Genomic DNA, 15,007 nt, shown 5'->3' with positions numbered 1-15,007 from the left:
CACGCCCCCTAGTATCAGGGCAGAAATTAGACACTGAAGAGACCAGCAAACAGAAGCTAAAACAGAGGGAACCACCTTGGAAATGACAGATAGAGAAGTCTAGAGGCTACTCGAAGAATAAGACTAAAAACCAGAGGCAAGAGGCTTAAGCCCGAATCCCGAGAACACCAGAGAACTCCTGACTCCAGGGAACATTCATCGATAGGACCTCATCAAACGTCTCCATACCTACACTAAAACCAAGCATCACCCAAGGGTCAACAAGTTCCAGAGCAAGACATACCACGCAAATTCTCCAGCAACACAGGAAAATAACCCTGAGCTTCAATACACAGGCTGCCCAAAGTCACTCCAAACCCACTGAAATCTCATAACTCATTGCTGTACACTTCATTGCACTCCAGAGAAAAGAAATCCAGCTCCATCCACCAGAACACCGACACAAGCTTCCATAACCAGGGAACCTTGACAAGTCACCCATCCAACCCCAAACACAGCAAGGAAACTACATAATAAAGAGAATTCCACAAACGGCCAGAACAGGGAAAGGCCACCCCAAGCAAAACAATATAAGCAAGATGAATAGGCAGAGAAATACCCAGCAAGTAAAGGAACAAGATAAATGCCCAGCAACACAAACAAATGAGGAAGATATAGGGAATCTACCTGATAAAGAATTTTGAATTTTGATGGTGAAAATGATTCAAAAATCTTGAAAGCAAATGGAGTTACAGATAAATAAACTGGAGAAGAGGACTGAGAAGATGGAAGAAAGGTTTAATAAGGACTTAGAGGAAATAAAAAAGAGTCAATATACAATGAAAAATGCAATAGTTGAGATCAGACACTCTGGAGGGAACAAACAGTAGAATAACAGAGGCAGAAGACAGGATAAGCAAGCTAGAAGATAGAATTGTAGAAATAAGTGAAACAGAGAGGAAAAAAAAAACAAATTAAAAGAAATGAGAACAATATTAGAGACCTCTGGGACAATGTTAAATGCTCCAACATTCGAATCATAGGAGTCCCAGAAGAAGAAGACAAAAAGAAAGACCATGAGAGAATACTTGAGGAGATAATAGTTGAAAACTTCCCTAAAATAGGGAAAGAAATAATCACCCAAGTCCAAGAAACCCAGAGAGTCCCCAACAGGATAAACCCAAGGCGAAATCAAGACACATATTAATCAAATTAACAAAGATCAAACACAAAGAACAAATATTAAAAGCAGCAAGGGAAAAGCAGCAAATAACACACAAGGGGATCCCCATAAGGATAACAGCTGATCTTTCAACAGAAACTCTTCAGGCCAGGAGGGAATGGCAAGACATACTTAAAGTGATGAAAGAAAATAACCTACAGCCCAGATTACTGTACCCAGCAAGGATCTCATTCAAATATGCAGGAGAAATCAAAAGCTTTACAGACAAGCAAAAGCTGAGAGAATTCAGCATCACCAAACCAGCTCTCCAACAAATGCTAAAGGATCTTCTCAAGACAGGAAACACACAAAGGGTGTATAAACTCAAACCCAAAGCAATAAAGAAAATGGCAACGGGATCATACTTATGAATAATTACCTTAAACGTAAATGGCTTGAATGCCCCAACCAAAAGACAAAGGCTGGCTGAATGGATACAAAAACAAGACCCCCATATATGTTGTCTGCAAGAGACCCACCTCAAAACGAGGGACACATACAGACTGAAAGTGAAGGGCTGGAAAAAGATATTCCATGCAAATAGAGACCAAAAGAAAGCAAGAGTAGCAACACTCATATCAGATAAAATAGACTTTAAAACAAAGGCTGTGAAAAGAGACAAAGAAGGAAACTACATGATGATCAAAGGATCAATCCAAGAAGAAGATATAAAAATTATAAATATTTATGCACCCAACATAGGACCACCACAATATGTAAGACAATTTGTAACAAGTATGAAAGCGGAAATTAACAACAATGCAATAATAGTGGGAGATTTTAATACCCCACTTACATCTATGGATAGATCAACTAAACAGAAAATTAACAAGGAAACACAAACTTTAAAAGATACAATAGACAAGTTAGACCTAATAGATCTCTATAGGACATTTCACCCCAAAACAATGAATTTCACTTTTTTCTCAAGCGCAAAAGGAACCTTTCTAGGATAGATCACATCCTGGGCCATAAATCTAGCCTTGATAAATTCAAAAAAAATGAAATCATTCTAAGCATCTTTTCTGACCACGGTGCAGTAAGATTAGATCTCAATTACGGGAGAAAAACTATTAAAAATGCCAACATATGGAGGCTGAACAACACGCTGCTGAATAATGAACAAATCAGAGAAGAAATCAAAAGAGAAATCAAAATATGCATAGAAATGAATGAAAATGAAAACACAACAACCCAAAACCCCTGGGACACTGTAAAAGCAGTGCTAAGGGGGAAGTTAATAGCAATACAGGCACACCTCAAGAAACAAGAAAAAAGTCAACTAAATAACCTAACCCTACATCTAAAAAAATAAGAAAAGGAAGAAATGAAGAACCCCAGGGTCAGTAGAAGGAAAGAAACCGTAAAAATTAGGGCAGAGATAAATGCAAAAGAAACAAAAGAGACCATAGCAAATATCAACAAAGCCAAAAGCTGGTTCTTTGAGAAGGTAAATAAAATTGACAAACCACTAGCCAGACTCATCAGAAACAAAGGGAGAAGAACTAAATCAATAAAATTAGAAATGAAAATGGAGAGATCACAACCGACAACACAGAAATACAAAGGATAATTAGAGAATACTATCAGCAATTATATGGCAATAAAATTAATAACTTGGAAGAAATGGACAAATTCCTAGAAAAGTACAACTTTCCAAAACTGAACCAGGAAGAAATAGAAAATCTGAACAGACCCATCACAAGCATGGAACTAGAGGAAATAATCAGAAATCTTCCAGCAAACAAAAGCCCAGGTCCAGACGGCTTCACAGCTGAATTCTACCAAAAATTTAGAGAAGAGCTAACACCTATTCTACTCAAACTCTTCTAGAAAGTTGCTGAGGAAGGGAAACTTCCAAACTCATTCTATGAGGCCACCATCACCCTAATCCCAAAACCTGGTAAAGATCCCACAAAAAAAGAAAACTACAGGCCCATATCCCTGATGAACATAGATGCAAAAATCCTTAACAAAATTCTAGTAATCAGAATCCAACAACACATTAAGAAGATCATACATCATTACCAAGTGGGCTTTATCCCAGGAATGCAAGGATTCTTCAATATCCACAAATCAATCAACATAATACACCACATTAACAAACTGAAACATAAAAATCATATGATTATCTCAATAGATGCAGAGAAAGCCTTGGACAAAATTCAACATCCATTTATGATAAACACACTCCAGAAAGTGGGAATAGAAGGGACATACCTGGATTTTCATTGGAGGGACTGATGCTAAAGCTGAAACTGTAATACTTTGGTCACCTCATGCGACGAGTTGACTCACTGGAAAAGACTCTGATGCTGGGAAAGGTTGGGGGCGGGAGGAGAGGGGGAAGACCGAGAATGAGATAGCTAGATGGCATCACCGACTCTGTGGGCATGAGTTTGAGTGTACTCCGGGGGTTGGTGATGGACAGGGAGGCCTGGCGTGCTGTGATTCATGGGGTCGCGGGGAGTCGGACACGACTGAGCGACTGAACTGAACTGAACCTCAACATAATAAAAGCTATATATGACAAACCCACAGCAAACATTATCCTCAATAGTGAAAAACTGAAAGCATTTCCCCTAAAGTCAGGAACAAGACAAGGGTGCCCACTCTCACCACTACTATTCAACATAGTTCTGGAAGTTTTGGCTACAGCAATCAGAGCAGAAAAAGACATAAAAGGAATACAAATTGGAAAAGAAGAAGTAAAACTTTCACTGTTCGCTGATGACATGATCCTCTACACAGAAAACCCTAAAGACTCTACCAGAAAACTACTAGAGCTAATCAATCAATACAGTAAAGTTGCAGGATATAAAATCAACACACAGAAATCCCTGCATTCCTATACACTAATAATGAGAAAATAGAAAGAGAAATTAAGGAAACTATTCCATTCACTGTTGCAATGAAAAGAATTAAATACTTAGGAATATATCTACATAAGGAAACAAAATACTTGTACATAGAAAACTATAAAACACTTGTGAAAGTAATCAAAGAGGACACTAATAGATGGAGAAATATACTGTGTTCGTGGATTGGAAGAATAAATATTGTCAAAATGAGTATACTACCCAAAGTAATTTATACATTCAATGCAATCCCAATCAATCTACCAACGATATTTTTCACAGAACTAGAACAAATAATCTCACAATTTGTATGGAAAGACAAAAAAACCTCGAATAGCCAAAGCAATTCTGAGGAAGAAAAATGGAACTGGGGAAATCAACCTGCCAGACTTCAGGCTCTACTACAAAGCCACAGTCATCAAGACAGTATGGTACTGGCAGAAAGACAGAAATATAGACCAATGGAACAAAATAGAAAGCCCAGAGATAAATCCACGCACCTATGGACACCTTATCATTGACAAAGGAGGCAAGAATATAAAATGGAGAAAAGACAGTCTCTTCAGCAAGAGGTGCTGGGAAAACTGGTCAGTTCAGTTCATTTCAGTCACTCAGTCGTGTTCAACTCTTTGCGACCCCATGAATCACAGCATGCCAGGCCTCCCTGTCCATCACCAACTCCCGGAGTTCACTCAAACTCATGTCCATCGAGTCGGTGATGCCATCAAAACTGGTCAGCCACTTGTAAAAGAATTAAACTAGAACACTTCCTAACACCATACACCAAAATAAACTCAAAATGGATTAGAGAGCTAAATGTAAGACCAGGAACTATAAAACTCCTAGAGGAGAACGTAAGCAAAACACTCTCTGATATAAATCACAGCAGGATCCTCCAAGACCCACCTCCCAGAATATTGGAAATAAAATCAAAAATAACAAATGGGACCTAATTAAAATCAAAAGCTTCTGCACAGCAAAGGAAACTATAAGCAAGGTGAAAAGACAGCCTTCAGAATGGGAGGAAATAATAGCAAATGAAGCAACTGATAAAGGGTTAATCTCCAAAATATACAAGCAGCTCCTGAAGCTCAATTCCAGAAAAATAAATGACCCAATCAAAAACTGGGCCAAAGAACTAAACAGACATTTCTCCAAAGAAGACATAAAGATGGCTAACAAACACATGAAAAAATGCTCAACATCCCTCATCATCAGAGAAATGCAAATCAAAACCACAATGAGATACCATTTCACACCAGTCAGAATGGCTGCTATCCAAAAGTCTACATGTAATAAATGTTGGAGAGGGTGTGGAGAAAAGGGAACCCTCTTACACTGTTGGTGGGAATGCAAACTAGTACAGCCACTATGGAGAACAGAGTGGAGATTCCTCAAAAAACTGGAAATAGAACTGCCACATGATACAGCAATCGCACTCCTGGGCATACACACCGAGGAAACCAGAATTGAAAGAGACACATGTACTCCAATGTTCATTGCAGCACTGTTTATAATAGCCAGGACATGGAAACAACCTAGATGTCCATCTGCAGACGAATGAATAAGAAAGCTTTGGTACATATACACAATGGAGTATTACTCAGCCACTAAAAAGAATGCATTTGAATCAGTTCTAATTAGGTGGATGAAACTGGAGCCTATTACACAGAGTGAAGTAAGCCAGAAAGAAAAACACCAATACAGTATACTAACGCATATATATGGAATATAGAAAGATGCAAATGATAACTCTGTATACGAGACAGCAAAAGAGACACAGATGTATAGAACAGTCTTTGGGACTCTGTGGGAGAGGGTGAGGGTGGGATGATTCGGGAGAATGGCATTGAAACATGTATATTATCATATGTGAAACGAATCACCAGTTTAGCGTCTATGCATGTTACAGGATGCTCGGGGCTAGTGTGCGGGGATTACCCAGAGGGAGGATAAAGGGAGGAGGGAGGTGGGGGGGCGGGGTTCAGGAAGGGAAACTCATGTACACTCAGGGCGGATTCATGTCAGTGTATGGCAAAACCAACCAATATAATATTGTAAAATAATTCAGTTCAGTTCAGTCGCTCAGTCTTGTCTGACTCTTTGCGACCCCATGAATCACAGCACGCCAGGCCTCCCTGTCCATCACCAACTCCCGGAGTTCACTCAAACTCATGTCCACAGAGTCGGTAATGTCATCCAGCCATCTCATTCTCTGTCATCTCCTTCTCCTCCTGCCCCCAACCTTTCCTAGCATCAGAGTCTTTTCCAGTGAGTCAACTCGTCGCATGAGGTGGCCAAAGTATTTCAGTTTCAGCTTTAGCATCAGTCCTTCCAATGAACACCCAGGATTGATCTCCTTTAGAATGGACTGGTTGGATCTCCTTGCAGTACAAGGGACTCTCAAGAGTCTTCTCCATCACCACAGTTCAAAAGCATCAATTCTTCGGCGATCAGCTTTCTTCACAGTCCAACTCTCACATCCATACATGACCACGGGAAAAACCGTAGCCTTGACTAGATGGGCCTTTGTTGGCAAAGTAATGTCTCTGCTTTTTAATATGCTATCTAGGCTGGTCATAACTTTCCTTCCAAAGAGTAAGCGTCTTTTAATTTCATGGCTGCAATCAGCATCTGCAGTGATTTTGGAGCCCAAAAAAATAAAGTCTGACACTGTTTCCACTGTTTTTCCATCTATTTCGCATGAAGTGATGGGACCAAATGCTATGATCTGTGTTTTCTGAATGCTGAGCTTCAAGCCAACCTTTTCACTCTCCTCTTTCACTTTCATCAAGAGGCTTTTTAGTTCCTCTTCACTTATTGCCATAAGGGTAGTGTCATAGCCTCCAATAAAAAAAAAAGAAAAAAAAAGAAAATTACATAATATATCAAAGCCGACATGGTAATGACCTTTACTTTCAAATTATTTCATTATCCGTGAAGGTGAATATATTTGTGAGTTTGTTAGATGTGTACTTTCTCCATCATCTATGGGAGTCCTTTCCTTCTGTATAGTGATGTCATAGTATTTCTACTGCCATTTTTCTTCACATTCATTAAAAAAAGCAAAAAGGGCTTTTTTTTTTTAACCAACTAGCTGTTTTACATTTGGTTCATTTATGTATTTATAGATTTTATGTTGAAGAGGGGAATACTAATTTTCTAGAGTTATTGGAAAACATCCCCTCACAAGTCAATGCTTTGAAACTCCATGGGACCTAGTAAACACAGGTTAACATTCTCAGATTTGAAGAAAACGTTAGAGCAAGGTTCAGAATAGGTGTAATGAGGTGAGACTTTTGAAAGGCAGGAGAGTTCATGGAGAACTAAGAATAGACTGGATTCACCTGATTTCTAATAATCTGGTCTCTTGGGAACAGAGACTCAATAGGTATCATTTTCTTTGTGTTCAGATCAGCGTCCCACAGGGAAATTATGAGCTTAGAAGTTGGAGCAACAAAGGAAACAGTGCCTAAGGAGCAGCCTAGGGAGCTATAACTATATCCTCTGCTGTAATTCCTTAGTGTGTGCATTCCTGGTGCTGGAGAGGACTTGGTTGTTGCTTTTAGAGTCTTATCATAGTTCAGGAACCAATACCTTGTTCCTTCCTGTTGACTTGTCTGGAAACAGAGCTTCCAATCTCCATCACTGATCATCCAGACAGTAATTCAGACATCCATACAGAGATTTTTCTCTTAGAGACATTATCCAGGTACATCTAAGAACTCAATACATATGTGAGGAAAAACGGTTCAGAGAGAAATGAACCTGAAAATTTTACCTAAGCTCACCTAAGAGTCAGACCACTCTAGCCCTGAGACAAGAGATTGCTATGTGTCTATGCTAGATAGACTAATTAACCTATAATTAATTCACTTAATGTGGTAAAAAAAAAAAGAGAGAGAGAGAAGGGTCTTCTGAACTTAGAAATACAAGGAGCATTGTTGCAGCTAACTCATGGAATAGAAAGTTCAGCTTTCTATTTCTATGAGAATGAAGAAGGAATTCGAGGCACAGTGTAGTTCCGGTAAAATTAGAACATAGCTGAGGATATTTACAGTTAAGGGGAGTTGTATTATAGAATATTAGGTTCAGAGTCTTGTGCAGTGAACTAAAGGCATTTTTTAAATGCTTAAGATGGGATGTATTTGAGCATGTGTTTACTAGAAAGACTCATATTTTGACTAGATACTTTGTTTTTATGATATTGAGCCACACGAACTGTTATTAAATTTTGGAGACTAATCCTTTGTTGGTTTCATATTTTGTAAATATTTTCATGTTTTGAATCTTTTATTTTCATGTTTGTCCGTGTATCATGTTTAAGTTTGAGAATGTTTGTGTGTTGATTAGAAACAGACTAAGGGAGGTGGCTATTTGTTTGCATATATGTCCCTCATGTTGGATATCCATATGGATAACAAATTGTACCTAATATGAAAAAGAGTTATGCTGACAAGCTCTACTTTACAACCATTTCATTACTGAGAGGTGGGGAAGCAACAGTGACACTTGAAACGTAGGGAAAAAAATCAACTTCATCTCATTAGTAGTGATAACCATTCATTTGTTAACAGGAAGGAACTATTCTATTTACTTATTGAATAAATCTGTTGAGCACCTCCAGACAGTGTATAGTACTCTCTTACTATGTAAAAGAGAACATTAGCATCTATAAGGATTCCATTGGCTCCCCATGACAAAAAACTAATATGTGGTACATCCAAGATTCTGCCAAAACTCAGTTTTCAAGTGCCCAGAGTCTTTTCCTATGGCATCGTTTTTTAAAATATTTCACTATTTCAATTTTTAAAATGTACAACGGTTGTTTACCTTGCATATTTTCTGTTTTAAATTGAGAATTTATTTCCTATGATCATTACTCTAATGGAATGTTTAATCAGTAAAGGGTCATAACATTGTAAAATGTTGTTTGGTTCTCTGGAGACTAAATTGTGTGTATGTTTTTCCTGATTTATTAGGTATTTGGGGCATTGACGAGATATAACTGGGGTTCGAATATTGCCAGAACCAATAAAAATTTTTTTCCTCATTACAATTTCTCAGGAACCACGTGAGTATTCTAGATCTTTTCACCCACTGATGTGTAGGTCTCTCCTCTTTTTAAATTGACTTTTATGTTTTCTTAAATACAGGATACAAAATGGTCATATAAATATAGATCTCCATGTTTACATATCCGTGGGAGGCTTACCATCTGGAATTTGGGTATTACTTCTACATTCTTTTATTTACTGAGGTAACATTGCTTTAAAACTTTGCATAAGTTTCACGTGAATATTATATTTTGACTTCTACTACAATGTAAGAGTCTGCTGCTAGGAAGGATTGGGGGCGGGAGGAGACGGGGACGACAGAGATGGCTGAATGGCATCACCGACTCGATGGACATGAGTTTGAGTGAATTCCGGGAGTTGGTGATGGACAGGGAGGCCTGGCGTGCTGTGATTCATGGGGTCGCAAAGAGTCGGACACGACTGAGCGATTGAACTGAACTGAACTGAACTGAATGTTCCCTGCAACAACTACTGTGTTCTTTGTATCTAAGTGTTGTTAGAGTTATTTCCTTCCATCATACCTCCTAGTTTAGATGAACATTTGTCAAAAATGACAATACTGAGTAGTATTCCATGGTAAACACCTACCACATCTTCTTTATCCATTCTTCTATAAATGGCTGCTTCCATGTTTTAGTTGTTTTCAATAATACTGCAATGAACATTGGTGTGCATACCTCTTTTCAAATAGTGGGACGTTGAGGGGGGGGTGGCAAAATATTCAGAAGTGGAATTTTTGGATGATATGTCAGTTTTATTTTTAAATTTTGAGGGACTTCCATGCAGTTTTTCAACAGTGGCTCCACCAATTTACATTCCTACCAACAGTGCATAAGGATTACCTATGGTCTACACCCTCTTTAACGCATTATTTCTACACTTTTTGATAATAGTCATCCTAAAAGACTGTTCCATACATCTGTGTCTCTTTTGCAGTCTTTTGGACTCTGTGGGAGAAGGCGAGGGTGGGATGATTTGGAAGAATGGCATTGAAACGTATATTATCATATGTGAAACGAATCGCCAGTCCAGGTTCGATGCATGATACAGGATGCTTGGGGCTGGTGCACGGGGATGACCCAGAGGGATGATATGGGGAGGGAGGTAGGAGGGGGGTTCAAAATGGGGAACACGGGTACACCTGGGGTGGATTCATGTCAATGTATGGCAAAACCAATACAATGATGTAAAGTAATTAGCCTCCAATTAAAATAAGTAAATTTTTAAAAAAGATAGTCATCCTAATGGGCCAGAGGTGATATCTCATTTTAGTTTTGCTTTGCATTTCACTAATAATTAGTGAGGTTGGACATCTTTTCATGTGCCTGCTGGTCATTTGTATGTCTTCTTTGGAGAAAAAGTCTATTCAGCTCTTCTGCCCACTTTTGAATTAGGTTGTTTGTAGTTTGATTGCTCTTTTATATGAGTTCTTTATGAATATTGGATATGAACTCCTTATCTGGTACATTATTGGTGAAGAGGTTTCCCTTGCTGAGTAGATCTTTAATTAATCCCATTAGATTATTTTTGTTTTTTTCTGCCTTAAGAGAAGTATCTAGCAATGTATTGTAAAAGAACATATTGCCTTTGTCTTCTTCTAGAAGTTTTATGATTTCTCAGGTTTTGCATTCATTCAGCCCAGTTCAGTTCAGTCGCTCAGTCGTGTCCGACTCTTCGGGACCCCATGAATCACAGCACGCCAGGCTTCTCTGTCCATCACCAACTCTCGGAGTTCACTCAAACTCATGTCCATCGAGTCGGTGATGCCATCCAGCCATCTCATTCTCTGTTGTCCCCATCTCCTCCCCGCTCCCAATCCTTCCTAGCATCAGACCCATTTTGAGTTGAATTTTTTTGTTAGGAGTTAAATTTTTATTCTCCTGTTGCAATTGTAAATGGGTTTGTATTTGAGCTTTTTTTCCTGCTAGTTCATCATTATTGTTTATAAACATTGTAGTTTTTTATATTGACTTTATACCTGTAACTTCATAGTATTCATTTGTTATTTCTAATAGTATTTAGTGGGATCTTTAGAGTTTCCTACACAAAAATTTATGTCATCTGCAATTTATGATAGATTTACCTCCTTTCTATTTCCAAAAAATAAATGTCTTTTACTTATTTTCTCGCCTCATTACACTGGCTAGGACTCCAGCACTATACTGAATAAGAATAGGAAGAGTGGGTACCTTTGTCATGTTCCCAAAGCTGAAACTCCAATACTTTGGCCACCTCATGCGACGAGTTGACTCACTGGAAAAGAGTCTGATGCTAGGAGGGATTGGGGGTGGGAGGAGACGGGGAAGACAGAGAATGAGATGGCTGGATGGCATCACCGACTCGATGGACATGAGTTTGAGTGAACTCCGGGAGTTGGTGATGGACAGGGAGGCCTGGCGTGCTGTGATTCATGGGGTCCCAAAGAGTCGGACATGACTGAGCGACTGAACTAAACTGAACTGAACTGAATCTTAGAGAGATAGCATCTAGTTTTTCAACATTGATTATGCTGTTAGCAGTGGGTTTGTCACATATGGGTTTTATTACGTTGAGATAAATTCCCTCTATACCCACTTTATTGAGAATTTATATGGTTAAAATTTTTATGAATCTTTTGAACTCTCTTTCAACATCAGCATCTTTTTCTGGATCTACTGAACTGATCATATGATATGTAGTCTTCATTATGTTATTGCTGTTTTCCATGTTAATTTGCAGATGTTAAAACATCCTTGCATCCCAGAGACATAAACCACTTGACTACACTGTTTTATGGTGTGTGGTCCTTTTAAGGATTGTTGTATTCTTTGTTAATATTTTGTTGAGGCTTTTTGCTCTATGTTCTTCAGATCTATTGCACTATATTCTTTTCCTCTTGTTGATGTTCTAGTTTGTTTTGGGAATCAGGGTAAATTTGGTCTCATGAAATTATTAAGGATGGCTTTCTCTCTGTTAATTTTTGGAAAAGTTTGGGGAGGACAAGTAGTGTTTCAAAGAATTCACCCCTGAAGCTGTCTGGTCCAGAACTTTTGACTTGGGGGGAGCTTTTTGGTTACTGTTTTAATATCTGTACTAAATGATAGGTCTGTTCAAATGTTCTATCCTTTCATGATTCAGTCATGAAATGTCATATAATTCTAAGATTCTGTTTATGTTTTCTAGGTTGTCCAATTTGTTGACTTATAGTTGTTCATAATCTTTTGTGTTTCTCTGGTATTCATTATTATTTCTCCTTTTTCATTTCTGATTTTATTAACCAAAGACTTATGCCTCTCTATTTTTTTTTAGTGAATCTAGTAAAGATTTACTGATTTTGTTTTGTCTTTTCAAAGAATCAGCTGTTAGTATGACTGATCATTCTTATTTTTATAGTCTTTATTTCATTAATTTCTTCTCTGATTTTTATTATTTCATTCTTTCTACTGAATTTGAGCTGTGTCTTCTTCTTTCTCTACTTCCTTTAGCTATAAAGTTAGATTGTTTGTTGAGCACATTCTTGTATCTTGAGGTAGGTCTGTGTTCTTATAAATTTCCCTCATTCATTTGCTCATCTCAGAGATTTAGATATGCTGCATTTTCATTTGTATTTGTCTTCAGATATTTTTCTTAATGACTTCTTTGATTTCTCAGTTGACCAATAATTGTTCAGTAGCATGTTGTTTAGCCTGCATATATTTGTGGGTTTTTTTCAGTTTTCTTCTATAGTTGATTTGTAGTTTCACACCATTGTGATCAGAAAATGACTGATGAAATTTCAGTCTTCTGAATTCATTGAGACTTTACCCAATATATGGGAAACAATACTCTTGAGAAAGTTCCATGTGCACTTGAGAAGAATGTATATTCTGCTGCATTTGGATGGAATGTTCTGTACAAATCTATCATGTCCATCTGGCCTAAGGAAAGCGTAAGGCTGTTGTTTCTTGTTGATTTTCTGTCTCAGTGAACTATGCAATGATGTAAAAGGAGTGTCAGTCTCCTCCTCTATTATTGTGCTGCTGCCAATTTCTCCATTTAGGTCTCCTAATACTTGCTTTATATATGTTAGTTCCTGTATTTTAGATGGATATATCTTACCAACATTTAGTATAACTTTATCCTCACCATTTTTTGGTCTTTTTGAACTCTCAGTTTAAAAAAAAAAAAAGCACCCTCATCCACTGTTTTAACACTTTTTTACACTATTCATAGAGTCTGTCACCATGTGTCATGATATAAGATATTTATGTGCTTATATTCTTTATCATTATTTTTTTTGGCTTTTCTTTCTCAGAATTTTAAACCTAGAAAATGGCTAGAATTCAGCATATATTCCTCAAATGGATAAAAATATTTCTCATAAAAACTGTGTAATGCATGATCCCTTGAGAGAAAATTTGAAAGCTTTCTCCACATCATAATCTAACTGGGACTATCTTAACAATTTAGATCTGCTTTTTCCACTTAGGTCAGTATTATGCCTCTCTCTCTAACAAAATTCCTAGTCAGAGATGTCATAAAACATCCTTTAAATGTGAAGATTCATTAAAAATACAGATGAAAAGATGGATGAATAGATAGATAGAGAGGTAGAGATAGATATAGATGTAATTGTAGCTTTTTCAAATGAATAATGCCCATTTCGGTAAAAATGATGCACGAATTTTTTTTTTCATTCCTAGTCATCAACACCACAACATGGTACCAGGAAATGATACACAAGATTCAGAATTTCTTCTTCAGGGATTGTCAATGAAACCACAGCTACAACCCCTCATATTTGGGCTTTTCCTCTTAATGTACCTGATCACTGGGTTTGGAAACATGCTCATCATCCTGGCTGTCAGTTCAGATTCCCACCTCCACACCCCCATGTACTTCTTCCTCTCCAACCTGTCTTTTGTAGACATCTGTTTCACCACCACAACAATCCTAAAGATGTTAATAAATATACAGAGCCAGAGAAAATCTATATCCTATGAAGGCTGCATCAGTCAGATGTATTTTTACATGCTCTTTGCAGTGTTGGATGATTTTCTTCTGACTGTGATGGCCTATGACCGGTATGTGGCCATCTGCCACCCTCTGCACTACACAGTAATCATGAACCCTCAACTCTGTGGACTTTCGGTTCTGCTATCCTGGATCATTAGTACCCTGCTTTCCTTGTTAGAAACCTTACTTGTGTTACGGCTGTCTTTCTGTACAGATTTGGAAATCCCTCACTTTTTCTGTGAAATCAAGCAGATTGTCCAACTTGCCTGTGATGATACACTTCTTAATGATACCATTATGTATTTTACAGCAGTGCTGTTGGGTGGTGGTCCCCTGGCTGGTATCCTTTACTCTTACTGTAAGATAATGTTCTCCATACATTATCTCATGGAATCTCATCACCTCAGGGGAAATATAAAGCAGTCTCCATCTGTGCATCTCACCTCTCAGTTGTCTCCTTGTATTATTGTTCAAGCCTAGGAGTGTACCTTAGCTCTGCTACTGCTCCCCACAACTCTCATTCAAGTGCAACAGCCTCCGTGATGTACACTGTGGTCACACCCATGCTGAACCCCTTCATCTACAGTCTCAGAAACAAAGACATAAAAAGAGCTCTGAAAAGAGTCATTCACATGGCAGTTATAAAAAGGGAAATTGTTCTGGGTTTGAAGAAGCATCCTTGAAGAAGAGCTCAAGCTTTGGAACAAAAACTCCTATTCTTTGATTAGGGTTCTTGAACTTGCTTTTTCTATTCATTATATGGAATTACTGTTTCTTTTACTTTTACACTTTAAATAAATTGTGCACTCACTTTTTTTTCATTTATTTATTTTAATTGGAGGCTAATTACATTGTTGTATTGGTTTTGCCATACATTGACATGAATCCACCCCAGG

General features: G+C 37.9%; 1 pseudogene; it reads left to right on the top strand.

Annotated features, from left to right (window-relative positions):
• The first annotated feature begins 13,814 nt into the window (after positions 1-13,814).
• Positions 13,815-14,794, top strand: LOC129559085 (olfactory receptor-like protein OLF4; annotated as a pseudogene).
• The last annotated feature ends 213 nt before the right edge of the window (positions 14,795-15,007 follow it).

Source organism: Moschus berezovskii, chromosome 8, assembly GCF_049115385.1.
Source record: "Moschus berezovskii isolate FMDL1 chromosome 8, NW_MosBer_1.0, whole genome shotgun sequence".
NCBI classification, from domain to species: Eukaryota; Metazoa; Chordata; class Mammalia; order Artiodactyla; family Moschidae; genus Moschus; species Moschus berezovskii.
This window is presented reverse-complemented; position numbering and strand designations above follow the sequence as displayed.